Source organism: Pseudochaenichthys georgianus, chromosome 15 (genome assembly GCF_902827115.2).
Source record: "Pseudochaenichthys georgianus chromosome 15, fPseGeo1.2, whole genome shotgun sequence".
NCBI classification, from domain to species: domain Eukaryota; kingdom Metazoa; phylum Chordata; class Actinopteri; order Perciformes; family Channichthyidae; genus Pseudochaenichthys; species Pseudochaenichthys georgianus.
In genome coordinates, this window is record NC_047517.1 from 8748237 (window position 1) to 8767781 (window position 19545).

At 41.8% G+C, this 19545-nt stretch overlaps 1 protein-coding gene and 1 long non-coding RNA gene across 2 annotated transcripts in view; one reads left to right on the top strand and one right to left on the bottom strand.

Annotated features, from left to right (window-relative positions):
- Positions 1-19545, top strand: part of marchf5 (membrane-associated ring finger (C3HC4) 5) — an 80699-nt gene that overhangs the window by 7258 nt on the left and 53896 nt on the right.
- On the bottom strand, positions 12292-13577 carry LOC139435234 (uncharacterized). The gene is made up of 2 exons (XR_011644518.1): positions 13213-13577; positions 12292-12724 (listed from the first exon to the last, which is right to left on the bottom strand). It is a non-coding gene; the product is annotated as an uncharacterized lncRNA (long non-coding RNA).

The window sequence follows — 19545 nt, forward strand, 5'->3', positions numbered from 1 at the left end:
ATTTTCAATCATCATCCTCACGATCATTTAATGTATCATATGTTCGCGAGTTGAAATGAATGCACTAAATTTAATCCACGTGACTTTACAACAACAAAAATGATCGCTTTGTTTTTATATCACATCCGACCGGAGGAAAATGCTGCGGCTCTCACTACCGATCATCCTAATCCCACGGGCAAACAATAATATGTACAGTAGGGGTGTTGAAAATAATCGTTTCTACGATGCATTGCGATGCGGACGTGGACGATTCGGTCTCGATGCAGTGACGGAAGATAATCGCTTATAGAGTAGTAACGTTGCTTCCTGATTTTCCGGCCGCGGCTTTACTATAACGTTTTTTCTGTCACTTTAATATCAAATCGGTCGGTGACGCAGAGATCAGGGAACAGACGTGACAGCGGCACAGCAACACCGAACACGGAGCAGTCTGCTTTATCCACCAACACAAGAACACCAGTCCAGCACCAACAGCAGAAGGACCCGCTCTGAATCACTCCGTGTCGCTGCGGCTCAGAGACACAGACAGGGATTTATGTTTTTCAAAAATAATCGCGTTACAAACATGTCAGGTTTTTGGTGGATTTAATTAAGTCTTGGATTGCAGAGTATGAATGTCCTCTAGCAATTTTCAGACGATACGTGTGTAAAGTTTGTGAAGGCAGGAGGAAAAAAGCTTCCGCGATCACCGTCTCCTCTCCGTTCCTCCAAACCCCGCCCCCTCCCTGAAAATAACGAGTGACAGGCTGATAGTGACCCGATAGAAACTTTATTATTCACTTAATCACTGAGATATAATGAAGCTAATTTAATCTCATACATTCATGGGATTTATGTAACAGTAAAACAGAGAATGTAAGTGTGCACCCACATGCACTATTTTAGTTGTTATAGGCTGTTGTAAATACTCCTGTTGTCTGCTGTGTTCAGACTCAAGTCCTGTGTGTGATGCCACATTCAGGACATTCAGTGTCCTTTCTTAACCTGTTAAGCCCCGAGCCTGTTTTTCAGGTTTCAGGCTCGAAAATGACATGCCCAGAACAAATGACTATAACTTCACTTCTAAAAGGTTTATATGAATATTCTTTGTTATCAAAGCAAGGTTACATCTGTGAGTTGGATGTAGAAGTGTCAGAATCAATATATATTTTTCTGTGTCAGAATAAATTCAGATGGAACATAGCAAAAAAATTTAAATTCCTGTCTCCGCCTAAAGAAAACCCATTACTTATAGTGAAGACCAACCTTGAATGATGGGTTAGTAGCCTAAAAGCTTTAGAAATCTAAAGTATAACATATAATAAGTACCCTGTATCAAGATTGAGGCAAAATAAGTAACATTTGACCTTTTTAGAGAGGTTTATGAATTATTCGGGCACATTTGGGCACATTTGGTTCCATCAGTGCCATTTGACCTTTTTCAGGTACCAGACTATACAAATCATTGTATTACATTGAATAATCACTATAGGTATTCATTCCACCCAAACAAATAATAAAAAAAAAATCTTAAAAAAATTAAAATATTTCTTAAAAAAAATTAAAATATTTCTTAAAAAAATTAAAATGTTAAAAATATTGTTGTGTGTGTGTGTGTGTGTGTGTGTGTGTGTGTGTGTAGGTGTAAGTGTAGCTGTGTGGGTATGTGTGTATGTGTAAGTGTAGCTGTGTGGGTGTGTAAGTGTAGTTGTGTGGGTATGTGTGTATGTGTAAGTGTAGCTGTGTGGGTGTGTAAGTGTAGTTGTGTGGGTATGTGTAGGTGTGTATGTGTGTGTAACTGTACCAACGCACTATACAATAAAACTACACTGTAGGTCATTGCGTGTAGGTGTACTTGCACAATAAAAAAAACGGAAACATAGGTAACATTTGACTCCAACTGGGGCAGATTTATTTCAAACATTTTACCAACACATTATAGGGATGTAAAAACAAACATTTTACCAACGTACTATACAATAAAACCACACTGTAGGTTTGTAAAAAAAAATATTTTAACACACTATACTATAAAACCACACAGTAGGTCAGTGTGTTTAGATGTGTGTGTGTGTGTGTGTGTGCGTGTACTTGCACAATAAAAATTAGGAAACATTTGACTCCAACTGGGGCAGATTTATTTCAAACATTTTACCAACACACTATAGGCATGTAAAAACAAACATTTTACCAACGTACTATACAATAAAATCACACTAGGTATATAAAAACAACAAGTATTTTTTTTTTTTAAATAAACACTCGCAAAACGTTATACCTACCTGAACTTTATACCTACCTGAATGTTCCAGTATTTAGGTCGTGCCACTCCCTGAAACAGTTCCTTTTGACAGTGAAGCACAGAGGGACCTGGCACTTCCTGCAGTACACAGGTGTCTTCACCCTTTTGAGTCCAGCATCTAGGCACCTCCTGCAGTTATTCCTGACCTTGGTAGCATCTTCCCCATAATACTCGGGCATGCATGTGAGTGGTGGAGGAGGGGGTGGTGGAGGTGCAGGGCCTTCAGCAAACTCCAACAATTCTGCAGCAAGCTGCTCCCTGAAGGACTTCTGGGTGTGTGGCTTTGTCCTGCTGGGGTCACTCCTCATCTTGAACAGCTCCTTGTGGAGAAGGAAGCTGTTCACCACTGCAATGTCCATGAAATGGAAAAAAAAAGTCTTGTACCATTTCATGGTTTTGTGGAGAACGCTGTAGTACCCGATCAAAGCGTCGGACACATCCACGCCGCCCATGCTTTGGTTGTAGTCCACCACAGCGTCAGGAACGGGAACGTTCTTGGTTTGCCACATGCCAGCCCGTTTCACTTTCCGCTGGACCGTCTGACCGCTGAAGGCCTCGTGCACGGTGGAACACATGGACACTTCACGGGTGTCCTTCCACTTCACAAACAGGAGTTTGCCTTTCCTTATCCACCGCAAATCTCCCCTTTCAGCCTTCTTCGGAAGGGCGTTCAACTGAGTTTGTGGAAAACCAACTCGATTTTTACGAATGGTCCCACAACAGCCAATGTTTTTAGTGGACAAATCCCCAAAGAGGGTGGGGCTGGCGTAAAAGTTGTCCACAAAGAGTGTGTAGCCCCCACCGAGCAGACGGAGTGGCAGGAGGTCCATCACGGAGGAGTAGCTGAGTCCCTTGCCTTCGGTGAACTCACTCTTCCCTGTATACACAAAAAAATTCCAGGTGTATGCCGTTGAGGAATCCGCCAGCACAAACAGTTTGTATCCCCACTTTGTTGGCTTGTCTTTCGCGTACTGCTTCATGCTGATGCGGGCCTTGGAAGCAACCATCCTTTCATCAATGGAAATGTTCCGATAGGGCTGGAAGTGGGCTTTGCAGGCAGCAATGATATGTGTACAGGGGCTTGATTTTGAAAAGTCTGTCATACTCTGCAGTGTTCCTTTTGCGATCGTTTTCCTCGTCTTCTTCAGGGTTGCTCAGGTGCAAAGACCACATGATGGCTTCAAAGCGTTGCCGGGACATCCTATCAGTTGGGAATGAGAAGTAGTACGGCCATTTCTTCCTCCAGTAGTCCGATCGTTGGTGAACGTGGACGAGGCCTGTGAAAATGATAATGGCCAGGAAAGTGTAAAAATCCCTTGCAGTCAGCACTTTCCAAAGATATTTCTTTCCTGCCTGTAATCTCCTCAGGGCGTGGGCGTTCGTGTTCGCAATGATTATATTAACCACGGCAGTGCTAAAAAAAAAGCCTGAAAATGGAGAGGGGAGACCATGCTGCAGTGCTGTCAACGGTTGGGCCTGGGATCCTGGCTGGTATGAACCTCAATGGCTCTGGTCTTCGGTCTTTATCCTCTCTGTTGTGCCACCTGAGTTCTTCCTCGGTTGTTCTGGAAGAGGAAGACCCACCTCGGCCACGCTTCCTGGGTTTTAGAGTTGTTTTTCCTTTCCTTTTGTATGGCAGCTCTTTGGGTGTCTCAGAATCAGAAGATGATGGCTGAGGAGGGGGAGCAGAAACCAGTCGAGTGGAACGGCCTAGCTGAGTGGAAGCAGACGTTGATGGATGTGAGGGTGGGGATGGCTGAGTGGATGGTCGTGGCTTTGTTGAGGCAGGCTGAGTGGAAGTAGACGGCTGTGGATGTGAGGGTGGGGATGGCTGAGTGGATGGTCGTGGCTTTGTTGAGGCAGGCTGAGTGGAAGTAGACGGCTGTGGATGTGAGGGTGGGGATAGCTGGGTGGATGGTCGTGGCGTTGTTGAGACAGGCTGAGTGGCATCAACTGCATCACTGAAAACAAATGTGGAAAAACAAAGAGATTAGATTAATTCACTGGCTTATACTTATAGGATAATATTGGACTATAAATGAATAATATTACACCAAATAGATAAGTTAACACATGTATATTCATTCACTGGCCATTCATTTAGAAAATGTAACTCCAAAAAGACAAGTAACACCATTTAGCATTTTTCCTAATCATTCCTGGAGCTTCTTGGCTAAGCTAGCACTGTTACGCAGTGTCACCAAACACAAAAGTAATATATAAAAAGGATAATATTGGACTATAAAATGAATAATATTACACCAAATAAATAAACACATATATATATATATATATTCATTCACTGGCCATTCATTTAGAAAATGTAACTCCAAAAAGACAAGTAACACTATTTAGCATTTTGGCTAATCATTCCTGTAGCTTCTTGGCTAAGCTAGCACTGTGACGCAGTGTCACCAAACACATCATATATAAAAACAGAGAGATTACATACCTTTCCCATGGTGGAAGTTCAACATCCGAGTCACTACTGTCCGGATCCAGGTCTGGCTGGAAGAGATCTTCATCATCCGACGAAGAGTCATCTGGTATGATCATAGCCCCGCTATCGTCAGCTAGCATCTCTAGCACCTGCTCGGTGGTGAACCTCTCCCTTCTGGCTGCCATTATTTGCTAAAATGGAAAGAGGATACACAAGAAAAATATCTAAAAACAAAGAAATCAACGTCCTTGAAATGTGCTCTGTTACCTGTTACCTGCTATCGTCGCTGCGTGCTGTGGTGCAGTCCTGCTGTGGTGCTGCGGTGCTGCGGTAGGGTCCTGCTGCGGTAGGGTCCTGCTGCGGTAGGGTCCTGCTGCGGTAGGATCCTGCTGCGTAATGCGTAATGGACCCGGAGCGGGCGTAGTTTATACCACGCAGGATCATATCTTTGGAACCCATTGGTCGATTTGGGTGATTGACACCTTTTCTGAACCGTTAGAGCCAATAGAATCGAGTGACAGTTAGTAAGTCCCACTAAACACTTACGTCAAGTAGAGAGAGGTTTGCGTAAACAGCACGTATGACAGCATTAGCTCAGGACTGCGAAACTTTATACCAACTCTGCTGTCATGAATGTAATGATAGATTATCAGGAACAATTCTAAAGTGACTAAGAGACATTGGATTAACTTTAAACAGCGTTTTTATTCCCTTGAACACGAGCTTTGATCACAAAACAGCAACGGTAAGACAAAATTATTGTTATGGTTTTGAAAACTATTGTTTTTGTTCTTCTCTGTTCTGGCTGCTAGCTCAGTAAATGTGTGTCCTACAGTGATAATACTTATAACCAAATAATCTGTGGAGTATCAGCTTTCAGATGATATGTAGTTTGTGCAGAAAATATTAAGTTTTAAAGATCGTTTTTGTTAGTTAGCACCGGAAGTAGCATCTGCCCGTTTTAGCTAAGGGCTAATGCTAACGCTTCTTGTGAGACTTGTGTTTTGTTTCTGTAAAAACGGTTCGTATTGTCAGTTAGCTGAGATTCGTCTCGTTAATCTGGTATAACACATTAATAGTTTTTAAATATTAAGATGCCCTGAGACACAGTGTCGTGAAAAAAAAAACCAGGGTCCCCGCCGGCGGTGACCTTCGTGGTTAACAGGTTAACAGAAGACCGTGGCTAGAAGCTGCAGCTAGACTGCAGAAGCATTAGCTTTTTGTTTTTGAAGATGGAACAACTTCACACACGGAGGCTAGACCTATACAATTCATTTATTTTGGTTTATAAATTAATGTCAAGACATTTATGTTATTGATTTCTGAAGCACTTTCTAAATAATAAAAAGAGAGTTCATATGTATTTACTGCATGTATGCATTGATGAAAAATAAGCCATGTGCAGTAATATAGAAAATTGAGGATGCAACGCATTGGTATGAATCGTGATGCACCGGGATATCGAATCGTTGACAGGATAATCGTAATCGAATCGTGAGACCAGTGAAGATGCACAGCCCTAATGTACAGTGTTAATAGTTTACTGTATTATTAATGTATAATATTACTGGGGATTTCGGAATGGTACTGGATTTTGATTTATTGTATCGGCTTCATATATTTCCGAAGTCTGAAAAGCAAAAATGTCCCACATTAGGGCAATTCACCCTACATTTAATCATTCAAACAAAATCATATTTCGTTTCTTTTTAACAAAATAAATGTGGTTTAATCCACATAATTTACTGTGTTAATTGTTTACTGTAGTATTGTGCACATTACTTTTCGCTGCTTGTTGCACCTGGTTAGAAGCTAAACTGCATTTCGTAGTCTCAGTACCTGCAATAATATGTGCAATAACAATAAAGTTGAATCTAATCTTGAGCAGGAACAAATGTATTTAGACTACTTAGTACATATCTGACATAAACGATTAAACACATTTGTGCATTCTTTAAACCGAGTCAAGCCGAGTCCGGAGGTGGCGGCACATTAAAGTGTGCACCTGATTGTTTAACTTGAAGGTGCCTGATGATATTTAATCATTCAAACAAAATCATATTTCGTTTATTTTTAACGAAATAAATGTGGTTTAATCCACATAATTTAGGCCTACTGTGTTAATTGTTTACTGAAGTTTTGTTTAACTTGAAGGTGCCTGATGCAGAGTCCTGCACGGGTCTGATTTTCAAGATCCGCTCGACAGAAACACAGGGCAATGTTGTCCGGACTGTTGTTTTTATGCGGCACCGGCTTGAACAGGCCATGTGATCTGATTACGCCGGTGTGACGGTCGACTCCAAAGGGTTAATATTGAATACATATAAGTATTTTTACAACTTGTATTTAGAAATACTCTGTTGTAATTATTGATGCATACATGTGTTCATCCATTCAATGTGGCATCTGCTATAATGGGGTTAATGTATGATATTACTTAATAATACAATACATTATAATATATGATATGATAATTACATTTTAGTTTTATTCATTTCTTATTTCATAGTTTCTCATTATTATTATTTTTATCGCTCATCTTATTTTTGATTTTATTCATCTGTGTGAATCTGTGCTGTCCTGTTTTTCACTCTCACCCTGTTGCTGTTTGAACTACTGAATTTCCCCACGGGATTAATAAAGGTCCATCTTATCTTATCTTAATGTATAAGTTGATTTACTTCAATCTACTGTACTGTGTAAAAACACCCCAACAATATTATAAGAAATATACTGCATAAAGCAAACTATATACTTTATTTGATCTAAAATATTGATGTTTTTTCATTATAGTAGCTTGTGAAAACCATACAGTAACAATTAGTGATTAAATGCTACAGTATTCAGCAAACACAACTGCAGAGCTGCAAACATTGCAAACAGACTAAGTTCTACAACACCCAGTTGTCTTTGTGTATTTTGTGAATGAAGCGCCATCTCATGGTTAAATCCTGGAATTGAACAAATGGGGAAATTGGGCAACGCCTTCTAGCAATTTGGCAACACCCCCAGCCACTGGCATCCGCTGGGCTTTTGACTGGGACACACCCATTTGAGTCTGATCTGGAGTGCTACATCTGTAGGAACAAATAGTTCTTACCTCCCAAGAAGGGGAAGATGAAAATGTTTGTGAAAACATTATTCTGTGGGTTGAATTTTACAACTTTTTAAGACTTTCTTGTTACAAGTAGGCCTGTCACGATAATTTATTTTGTTGGACGATACATTTTCCCAGCAATTATTGCGATAAACGATAATATTGTCAGCACTGTTGTAATATCATTTTAGACCACTGACATAATGATAATAATAATTCAAGTACATCCTTTCAAACAGAACTTTTTATTCAACATTCAAATATATAAATTATATATAATAAATAAAACAAATACATTTAATTATAAAACAATAAATTAAATAGAGCTCTCTCTATATATATCTATCTATCTAAATATACAAATAACCTCCTTAAAACAAGTGTACAGTCCACTGTCCCACAAAGACGCAGATGCCTCAACAGGCCATATCCAAAACTGTATTTCAAAGTTTTCGAGCAAGGAACACCAACATGTTAGCATTGTCGGGCAAATGCATCTTTGATTGTAAACTGTCGGGAAGGTGGGGGCTCTCCTGCTGCTGTGTTTGCTCCCAGCTGGGAAAACGGAATGGGTAGGTTGTGTTTCAGGTGCAGTTTAAGGTTGGTCGTATTGCTAGCTTTTGTTGCTGCCTTTTTAAAACAAATGCGACATACCGCCCGGCTCATTCAAGTCCGTAGGTTCGCCTCGTTGATTTGGCTTGAATCCAAAAATATTCCCACACCGGAGATGTGAATCCAGGGCACAGGACCACGGCAAGAGGATCAGCCTCGACTCAGGATCCCGGCGTAGATATAGACACAAAAGAAAAAGAAAATTTGGGGGAGGCTCGGTTAATCGGAACATGCAAATACACAGACACAGATAGGCACACACAGGGAGCAAGGTCTGCGCTGGGGCCTTAGTTGGAATTGGTGAGAGATAAGGAGGTACGCTGTGACTACGGCATAACCAGTGGTGTAGTGGAGATTTTTTTACTGGGGGGACGCTATTTTAAATTAGGTCATCCCAAACAAGTGCGCACGCGCGCAGTGCACTCGCAAAACGGGAAGACAGGTCCACAGAAACTACCGGTATGCTTAGTCCTACTTTACTTACTGTACTGCAAAAAGCAGACGGCGCTGCGCTCAACAGACACACACAGACTCAAAACCATGGACACACTGGCACATACGTTACATAAACAATGTATAGGCCTAAATTGCATAAACTACAGTATTGCAACTAAGCAGACAGCGCTGCTTTTCTCTCTCTCTATCTCCACTTTCAAAATCTATTTAAAACTCATAACAAACAAACAAAATTCCCAAAGTTGTCCTGAAATTAACTTATTAAATAAACAAAACGAAAAATATATATAGCCTACTAATGCAAACATTGAATCTGGACTGGAAATTATTCTGATTAGGCCTAGCCTACATTGCAAATAAGCAGACAGCGCTGCTTTTTTCACACACACACACACACACACACACACACACACACACACACACACACACACACACACACACCTTGCGTTTTGAAGACTGATACATCAGATATGGATGAACAACTTTGCAGCCCAGTTTCCCAGCTTTGCAGTCTATCCACGGGTATGTCTCTTGTTTCCTCCGTCACATCTCCTCCGTCCATACCTCTGGGAAAGGTGAGCTTGAGCTAGCCAGGGGAACGTTGCTAGCGCAGCTAACGTGCACGTTAGTTAGCATTATCCACGTCTTTAGGCGGCTCTTCTGATGATGTACTGTAGTACTAGTAGCAGCTTCACTTGTAGCTTCGGTGCTGCTAGACTCTTTCTTCTTGTGAATTATATTCTTTTTAGAAAAGAAGTCAAGTAAAAAATGTTTGCCTGCCATTATAGAGCTTTTTCGTTAGCGTTCTTGAGGGAAAGAGCTGCCGCAAAATTGGCGGGCGGTAAGCTGGCCGTGGGTGTGTCACTGACACACCCCCAGCTCGCCGCGGGGTCACGAGCGAGATGACTAATCATAATTCTTTAAGGAAATCGTTTTTATTATTTTTTATTAATTACTGTGAAATGTATTATGTTTTTGTCATTATTACAACAAATACACACTTGCAACTGATAAGACTGGCAATGATTTTATATTTATTAGACTATTACAAAAAAGATCATGCTCCAAATAAGTGGGGGTACGGCGTACCCCCGCGTCCAACGCCCACTACACCACTGGGCATAACACTCCTCAGCCTTGGATAAAGACCCCTCTGCAAAACCTGTTTCCCTCCAATAAAACCTTGTGAGGTCATGAAGGGAAAAGGTTTTGGATAAAGAAAAAATAGAAAGAGTAGTAATAACCTTAGTTTTAAATATAAGATCCAAGTTTTTAGGATTTAAGTGAAAAAGCAAGAACCAAAATGTAGGTGAAGAGGAACAGCGTATCTGCGTCAAAGCACTCTCATTAGGTTATTTTATCAACTATAAGCTTTATCAAAAGGAAGGTCTTAAGCGTACTCTTAAAACGGATAGGCTGTCGGCCGCCCGAACACAAACTGGAATCTGATTCCACAAAAGTGGAGCTTGATAAGAAAAGGCTAGAAGGCCAGAGAGAAGAAGTGAGTTTTAAGTGTTGATTTAAAAAACCCTAATGTCTGGGCCGACCTCACGTGGAGGGGCAGAGTATTCCAGAGCCTGGGGCCAGCTGCTGCGAATGCTCGGTGCCCTCGGGTTTTAAGCCAGGGCTGCAGTCGGATAGTTTAAAAATCAGCTCCTAAGTTCTAACCCTATCGTCTATTCCTTGACCTCTGAGTGAAACGTCACGGGGTTAAGGGATAGTGGATAGGAGAATTCAAAAGGATTTAGGAGAAGAGACTGCGGTACTTTAGAGAATCCGAATGCACTTTCACTATCCGACGTGTTTATGATGCGCCAGCGGACGTCATTGTGTGCGCGTCTGCTGCTGTGTGGAAACTATGGAAACCACAGTTTTCTATACAGCGGACTACAACATGGATGTTTAATAAGAACGAGGGACTACTGTGAGCTCATCTAGAGACTCTGCACCGTGCTCTGATGCTGCTGCTTTGCTTTATGAACGTGGACAACAGAGAAACATATTCTTCATGACCAAAGTTGGAATTGAAATAAAAAAGGAAAGTGAAACTTATGCGTCACCCTCTCCCTCCGGTCCACATTAATACAAATGATCCCAATATGTATGATTGTATGAACTAAAGATCTTAAAATCAATACAGATGTATTTATTATAAACGTTAGTCCTTAACATCTATCACTGTGTATATCACCATTCAAACATCTTTTAAAAGTTGAACAAACTCCACACAGCTCAGTAAAGACTGTGAAATGTTTACTTTATTTGATAATTTCAGTGAAAACTAATGTTCATATTTCTCTTTTTGATTATAATACTGATGAACGTTCAAAACAAAGCACTTTAGCAACTTACCACCTATGTTTTAAAATGCTTAATAAGCACCGTAACTTTCATGATATCATTTCTCGGTCATAATCGGTTGTTTCCGTGAACGGCCGACTGTTGAGTGACGGCAAATGCTGCGGCTGCAAGGCATTGTGGGGCAGCATTTTCGCTTCTCCTGTCGGTTAGGGAGGTCCAGTGGTTCCTAAGCTAAAGGAGGTTATAAAGGAAGTTTGAAACCTCCTTTCCTATCATTCTCATCATTCTAGAGAATTCGAACGGCACTTATCATGGCTGCCACTGAGGGACTTCCGGGTCATTTCACTCCTTTAGGAAGGTTCCTAAGCTAAATGGACTATTCGACTTCAGCCCTGGTCTTCGGCACTACCAGCAGCAGCTGGTCAGCCAACCTTAACCTGTTAAACTCCGAGCCTGTTTTTCAGGTTTCAGGCTCGAAAATGACATTCCCAGAACAAATGACTATAACTTCACTTCTAAAAGGTTTATATGAATAATTGTTGTTATCAAAGCAAGGTTACATCTGTGAGTTGGATGTAGAAGTGTCGGAATCAATATAGATTTTTCTGTGTCAGAGTAAATTCAGAAGGACCAAAAATGTAAATTCCTGTCTCCGCCTAAAGAAGACCAACCTTGAATGATGGGTTAGTAGCCTAAAGGCTTTAGGAATCCAAAGTATAACATATAAGTACCCTGTATCAAGATTGAGGCAAAACAAGTGACATTTGACCTTTTTTAGAGAGGTTTATGAAAATAAAGTCCAGGCGGAATAAGTTTTGGGCACATTTGGGCACATTTGGTTCCATCAGTGCCATTTGACCTTTTTCAGGTACCAGACTATAAAAATCATTGTATTACATTGAATCATCACTATAGGTATTCATTCCACCCAAAAAAATAAAAAATATTTCTTAAAAAAATGTTCAAAATATTTTTGTAGGTGTGTATGTGTAAGTGTAGCTGTGTGTATGTAACTGTACCAACGCACTATACAATAAAACTACACTGTAGGTCATTGTGTGTAGGTGTACTTGCACAATAAAAAAAAAACGCAAACATAGGTAACATTTGACTCCAACTGGGGCAGATTTATTTCAAACATTTTACCAACACACTATAGGCATGTAAAAACAAACATTTTACCAACGTACTATACAATAAAACCACACTGTAGGTTTGTAAAAACAACACATATTTTACCAACACACTATACAATAAAATCACACTAGGTATATAAAAACAAGTATTTTTTGAAGCACAGAGGGACCTGGCACTTCCTGCAGTACACAGGTGTCTTCACCCTTTTGAGTCCAGCATCTAGGCACCTCCTGCAGTTATTCCTGACCTTGGTGGCATCTTCCCCATAATACTCGGGCATGCATGTGAGTGGTGGTAGAGGTGCAGGGCCTTCAGCAAACTCCAACAATTGTGCAGCAAGCTGCTCCCTGAAAGTATTCTGGGTGTGTGGCTTTGTCCTGCTGGGGTCACACCTCATCTAACAAATGTGGAAAAACAAAGAGATTAGATTAATTCACTGGCTTATATTTATAGGATAATATTGGACTATAAATGAATAATATTACACCAAATAAATAAGTAAACACATGTATATTCATTCACTGGCCATTCATTTAGAAAATGTAACTCCAAAAAGACAAGTAACACTATTTAGCATTTTGGCTAATCATTCCTGTTGGCTAAGCTAACACTGTGATGCAGTTCCACCAAACACAAAAGTAATATATAAAAAGGATAATATTGGACAATAAATGAATAATATTACACCAAATAAATAAGTAAACACATATATATATATATATATTCATTCACTGGCCATTCATTTAGAAAATGTAACTCCAAAAAGACAAGTAACACTATTTAGCATTTTGCCTAATCATTCCTGTAGCTTCTTGGCTAAGCTAGCACTGTGACGCAGTTCCACCAAACACATAAGTAATATATAAAACCAGAGAGATTACATACCTTTCCCGTGGTGGAAGTTCAACATCCGAGTCACTACTGTCCGGATCCAGGTCTGGCTGGAGGAGATCTTCATCATCCGACGAAGAGTCATCTGGTATGATCATAGCTATCGTCAGCTAGCATCTCTAGCACCTGCTCTGTGGTGAAGCTCTCCCTTCTGGCTGCGTAATGCGTAATGGAGCCGGAGCGGGCTTAGTTTATACTACGCAGGATCATATCTTTGGAATTTGGATTTGGGTGATTGACACCTTTTCTGAACCGTTGGAGCCAATAGAATCGAGTGACAGTTAGTAAGTCCCGCTAAACACTTACGTCAAGTAGAGAGAGGTTTGCGTAAACAGCACTTGAGACAGCATTAGCTCGGGACTGCGAAACTTTATACCTACTCTGCTGACGGGACGTCCTTAAGCTCGAGCCCTGGGCAACAGGATGCTATGGTTCACAGTGTCGAAGGCAGCTGTCAGTTCTAACAGCACCAGGACAGCTGGGCTACCTGAGTCGGCGGCTAGGAGCAGATCATTAAAAACTCTTAAAAGTGCTGTTTCAGTGCTGTGCATAGGTTTGAAGCCAGACTGAAACTTTTCGTGGATGCCATGCGTGGTTAAGAACGGCGGTAGCTGCATATAGACTACTCGCTCCAGGGCTTTAGATAAAAAAGGTAGCTGGGAGATGGGCCTAAAACTTAAGTCGCATTTAATAAGCATTTAAGTCGGACACAGCCATAATGGCCCCCCTCAAAGTCTTATTATACTATATATGTGGCCAGAATTTAGCATCTACAGTGGGAGTGATTGTGAGCAAATGCTGAGACATAACATCCGAGCACTTTGGTGTGCCGTTTCCCCTTAAAATAGTCCCTGGCATTTGATAGCTTGTGCAGGGAGAAAGTAAAAGGCATTTGACGCAGCACTTTCTGTCAATATTGAACTTTGGACTTTGAAACTAATTTCCCAAGCACATGTACAGTAGCAGAAAGAGACGACGGGCATGTTAGTCTTCTGAAATGTTCTTACGGGTGTGTGGCAATAACCTTGGCGTTGTTTGAGGAGCCGATAGCAGGAAGATGTATGTTGTGTCCCCTTGCTTCTAGACAGTTGTGTACCCAGCCTTTATCGCTGCCAAACATAAGGCTCAACACGCTCTTATCGGGCCTGCCACGAGCAGCCAGCTGCCCCTGCAATGCAGTGTTTCACAAATAGATGTTGGAGACACATTTCAATTGAGCCTGACCTTTTTATTGGCTCTTACATAATCTCCTTGTTTTTTTGCTCTTTTCTCATCTGATTTTGTTGTCCAAATCCCCGACCCTGTTGCTCTCTGTATGAAGGGGTATGTTAATATTTTCTCTGCATAAGGTTGAATAAATTACTCGCCCTGCAGCCATGATTTAGTGTCATTTTTTATATGGGGTTGTGTCAATGTCTAATCAACAGCTCTCTTTCATCATGAGAAAGTGCCGTCATTTTCTCTGTTAAATAAAAAAACACAATGAAAAAAGGGCAAAAGAAAAGCTGTTGGTTGTTCAAAAACTCGGAGAGGATTCTCACTACAGTAAAAAAGAAAAAAAGAAGCTGTGTTGCTAGTTATCCTAGCTAGCTAAACTCATTTGCTTAAACCAGCAGGTTGCAAGCAAGACTCGATGGGAACTTCGCTTGCATCTTGAGTAGTTATAAAATAGACAAACCGTATGAACTGGTATGTTCACAGCTATAACATACAGTGGGGCAAAAAAGTATTTAGTCAGCCACCAATTGTGCAAGTTCTCCCACTTAAAAAGATGAGAGGCCTGCAATTTTCATCCTAGGTATACCTCAACTATGAGAGACAAAATGAGAAAAAAAAATCCAGAAAATCACATTGTCTGATTTTTAAAAGAATTTATTTGCAAATTATGGTGGAAAATAAGTATTTGGTCAATAACAAAAGTTCATCTCAATACTTTGTTATATACCCTTTGTTGTCAATGACAGAAGTCAAACGTTTTCTGTAAGTCTTCACAAGGTTTTCACACACTGTTGCTGGTATTTTTGGCCCATTTCTCCATGCAGATCTCCTCTAGAGCAGTGATGTTTTGGGGCTGTCGCTGGGCAACACGGACTTTCAACTCCAACTTCAAAGATTTTCTATGGGGTTGAGATCTGGAGACTGGCTAGGCCACTCCAGGACCTTGAAATGCTTCTTACGAAGCCACTCCTTCGTTGCCCGGGCAGTGTGTTTGGGATCATTGTCATGCTGAAAGACCCAGCCACATTTCATCTTCAATGCCCTTGCTGATGGAAGGAGGTTGTCACTCAAAATCTCACGATACATGGCCCCATTCATTCTTTCCTTTACACGGATCAGTCGTCCTGGTCCCTTTGCAGAAAAACAGCCCCAAAGCATGATGTTTCCACCCCCATGTTTCACAGTAGGTATGGTGTTCTTTGGATGCAACTCAGCATTCTTTCTCCTCCAAACACGTCTAGTTGAGTTTTTACCAAAAAGTTCTATTTTGGTTTCATCTGACCATATGACATTCTCCCAATCCTCTTCTGGATCATCTAAATGCTCTCTAGCAAACTTCAGATGTGCCTGGACATGTACTGGCTTAAGCAGGGCAAACGGGCAAAAGAGCATTACCTTGGTTTTATCCACATTTTAAAAGAAGCTTTAATTCAGAAAGCTGAGTCTGAATAGTGTTAAAAACAGCCTGTAATTTAACAACAGCCTCTTTAATGGAGGGACCTGCACAATACATCACAGTATCATCCGCATACAAATGTAAAGTAGCTTCATCCACATTATCACCTACGCTGTTAATATATATGGAGAATAAAAGTGGTCCTAAAACAGAACCTTGTGGTACACCATTAGAAATGTTTAACCACTCAGAAGACAGCCCATCAAAATGAACACATTGGGACCTTTCAGAGAGGTAGTTCACAAACCACTCCACTGCAAGGCTGGATATGCCAATACTGAGTAGCCTCTGCTTTAAAATGCGATTATCAACGGTGTCAAACGCTTTGGAAAGGTCAATAAACAGAGCTGCACAACTCTGCTTATTATCTAAAATACTAGTAATGTCATTCACCACTTTCATTGTCGCAGTGATGGTGCTGTGTTTCTTTCTGAATCCTGACTGATGTTTAGACAGGATATCATTTATACATAAAAACTCCTTTACTTGTTCACTCACAAGTCGTTCGAGCACCTTAGCCAGAACTGACAATTTAGAGATTGGCCTATAGTTATTTAAAATAGTTGCCTCCCCTCCTTTCAGTAAAGGCAAGACATAAGCAGACTTCCATACTTTTGGAATTGTATTTGTGCTGAGGGAGAGGTTAAAAAGAGAAGTAAGAGGTGGAGCAATAAAATCTGCAGCTATCTTTAAAAAGAAAGGTTCCAAGTTGTCCGGGCCAGCCGGTTTCCTAGGATCTAACTTGGATAATGCTTCATGAACAATACCAATAGTTAAAGGAGTAAAACTGAAAGGGTTTTCCAGACCACATTGTTCAGAGTCAAGGATTGGAGCGTTCACAGAAGCAGAAGTACAGTCAGTGACAGAATCAAACGGAGAGCCACAAGACACAAAATGCTTATTAAAGCAATTTAGCATAGTAGCCATGTCTGATATAATGCCATATGCTGTGGTAAGGCACAGAGGTAGCTCATTTGGGATATCACCAGTGGAAATCGATTTTATGGCTTTCCAAAATGTCCTAGGATTATTCAGGTTTTCTGTGGTAACTGACAAATAGTACTTTGATTTAGCACTTTTTATTTGAGATGTGAAGCTATTTATTAGCTGCCTAAAACTTAGCCATTCTACCTCTGAGCCTGATTTCCTAGCCTTAGCCCAAGCATTATTTCTCTCATGAAGTAGACTGGACAGCTTAGCAGAAAACCAGGGATTGTTTCGTCCCTCCACTCTAAATGTACGCAGAGGTGCATGTCTATCTATAATTTTCATAAAACCAAGATAAAAATAAGATCATTCAGTTTCTACATCAGCACACAGATTGATTTTACCCCAATCAAAATCAAACAGATCATGTAAAAAACCCTGCTCCACAAAGTGTTTTTTGTCTCTCTTTGTGATGATACATGGTTTAACCTTTGGACCTTAGTGTCCCTAAGTGTGGCTACAACACAGTGGTCACTGACATCATTAGCAAATACTCCCACAGATGAGTATTTATGTGGAACATTTGTTCAAATTAGATCAATTAAGGAGGATTTATTTGGGGACTTAATATTTGGGCGAGTAGGACTGTCTATAATCTGGGTAAAATTCAAAGAGGTACACAGGTTTTTAAAATCCTCTGACACAGAAGTTAACCAGTCCCAATTAAAATCACCAAGCAGCACTATTTCCTTGTAGGAAAGTTGTGATAACATTTTTGCCAATGACGATAAAGAGTCCTTGACAGCCGAAGGGGCCCTGTAGCAGCCCACCACCATGACCTGTTGACCCTTTGTTACCTCAATATTCACGGCTAAAAATTCTAGCTGTTTACTAACAGATTTGGAAACCATATTAGTTACACAAAACTTATTTTTCACATAAATGCAACGCCACCACCTTTTTTAGGCTGGTCAGTACGATATACACTGTAACCATTTATGTAAATGTCAGAGGCCAAAATTGATTTATCTAGCCACGTTTCTGATAAGACAATGACATCGGCATCAGTCCAACTCGCCCAAATACGGACAACATCTAATTTAGGTAACAGACTACGCACATTTAAATGAATTAAACCTAGCCCAGATCTAGATATAAAATCAGCAGGAGTAGCCATTTGACTAATACTGCTAGGTGGACCTGGATTTGGCTGTACATTTCCTGATAGTAACAACAATAAAAATACCAAGCACCTTTTCCTCTTAATCAACACACATACATTGTCAGCTGTTCTAGAGTCACCAGCAAACTTCGCGAAAGTGAGATTATAGTTTAAAAAACAATTCGGAAGGACCATCGTGGCAGGCATGTGAGAAAGACAAACATTTTCCGAAATGAAAGTCCGCAACAGTGCAACCAGCAATTGTTTGTGCAACACCTCCAAAACTGTACAGGGGATGTCCACTGCGGGCGGCAGAACATACCCGAATCCAGTAGATTTTTCAGGACGACTAGCGATCTTCTCCTTGTCCAGCACAGCCAGAAAAGGCACAGCAGAAAACACGACACCCGCCATTCTCCCAGTCCAGCACAACAGTATCCACACTGTTCCCGGAGCAAGGTGGAACCAGGCTCAGCTACAGGCAGCACAACAGAGCAGAGCAGGTGGAACCAGGCCTCAGCTACATAAGCACAGCAGAGCAGAGCAGGTGGAACAAGCCTCAGCTACAGCAGCACAGCAGAGCAGAGCAGGTGGAACCAGGCCTCAGCTACATCAGCACAGCAGAGCAGAGCAGGTGGAACAAGCCTCAACTACCACAGCACAGCAGAGCAGGTGGAACCAGGCCTCAGCTACAGCAGCAGAGCAGAGCAGGTGGAACCAGGCCTCAGCTACAGCAGCAGAGCAGGTGGAACCAGGCCTCAGCTACAGCAGCAGAGCAGGTGGAACCAGGCCTCAGCTACAGCAGCAGAGCAGGTGGAACCATGCCTCAGCTACAGCAGCAGAGCAGAGCAGGTGGAACCAGGCCTCAGCTACATCAGCACAGCATGTGGAACCAGGCCTCAGCTACAGCAGAGCAGAGCAGGTGGAACAAGCCTCAGCTACAGCAGCACAGCAGAAGCAGGTGGAACCAGGCCTCAGCTACAGCAGCAGAGCAGAGCAGGTGGAACCAGCCTCAGCTACAGCAGCAGAGCAGGTGGAACCAGGCCTCAGCTACAGCAGCATAGCAGGTGGAACCAGGCCTCAGCTACAGCAGCACAGCAGAGCAGGGGAACCAGGCCTCAGCTACAGCAGCAGAGCAGGTGGGAACCAGGCCTCAGCTACAGCAGCACAGCAGAGCATGTGGAACCAAGGCCTCAGCTACAGCAGCACAGCAGAGCAGAGCAGGTGGAACCAGGCCTCAGCTACAGCAGCACAGCAGAGCAGAGCAGGTGGAACCAGGCCTCAGCTACAGCAGCAGAGCAGGTGGAACCAGGCCTCAGCTACACAGCAGAGCAGGGGGGAACCAGGCCTCAGCTACAGCAGCACAGCAGAGCAGGTGGAACCAGGCCTCAGCTACAGCAGCAGAGCAGGTGGAACCAGGCCTCAGCTACAGCAGCACAGCAGAGCATGTGGAACCAGGCCTCAGCTACAGCAGCACAGCAGAGCAGAGCAGGTGGAACCAGGCCTCAGCTACAGCAGCACAGCAGAGCAGAGCAGGTGGAACCAGGCCTCAGCTACAGCAGCA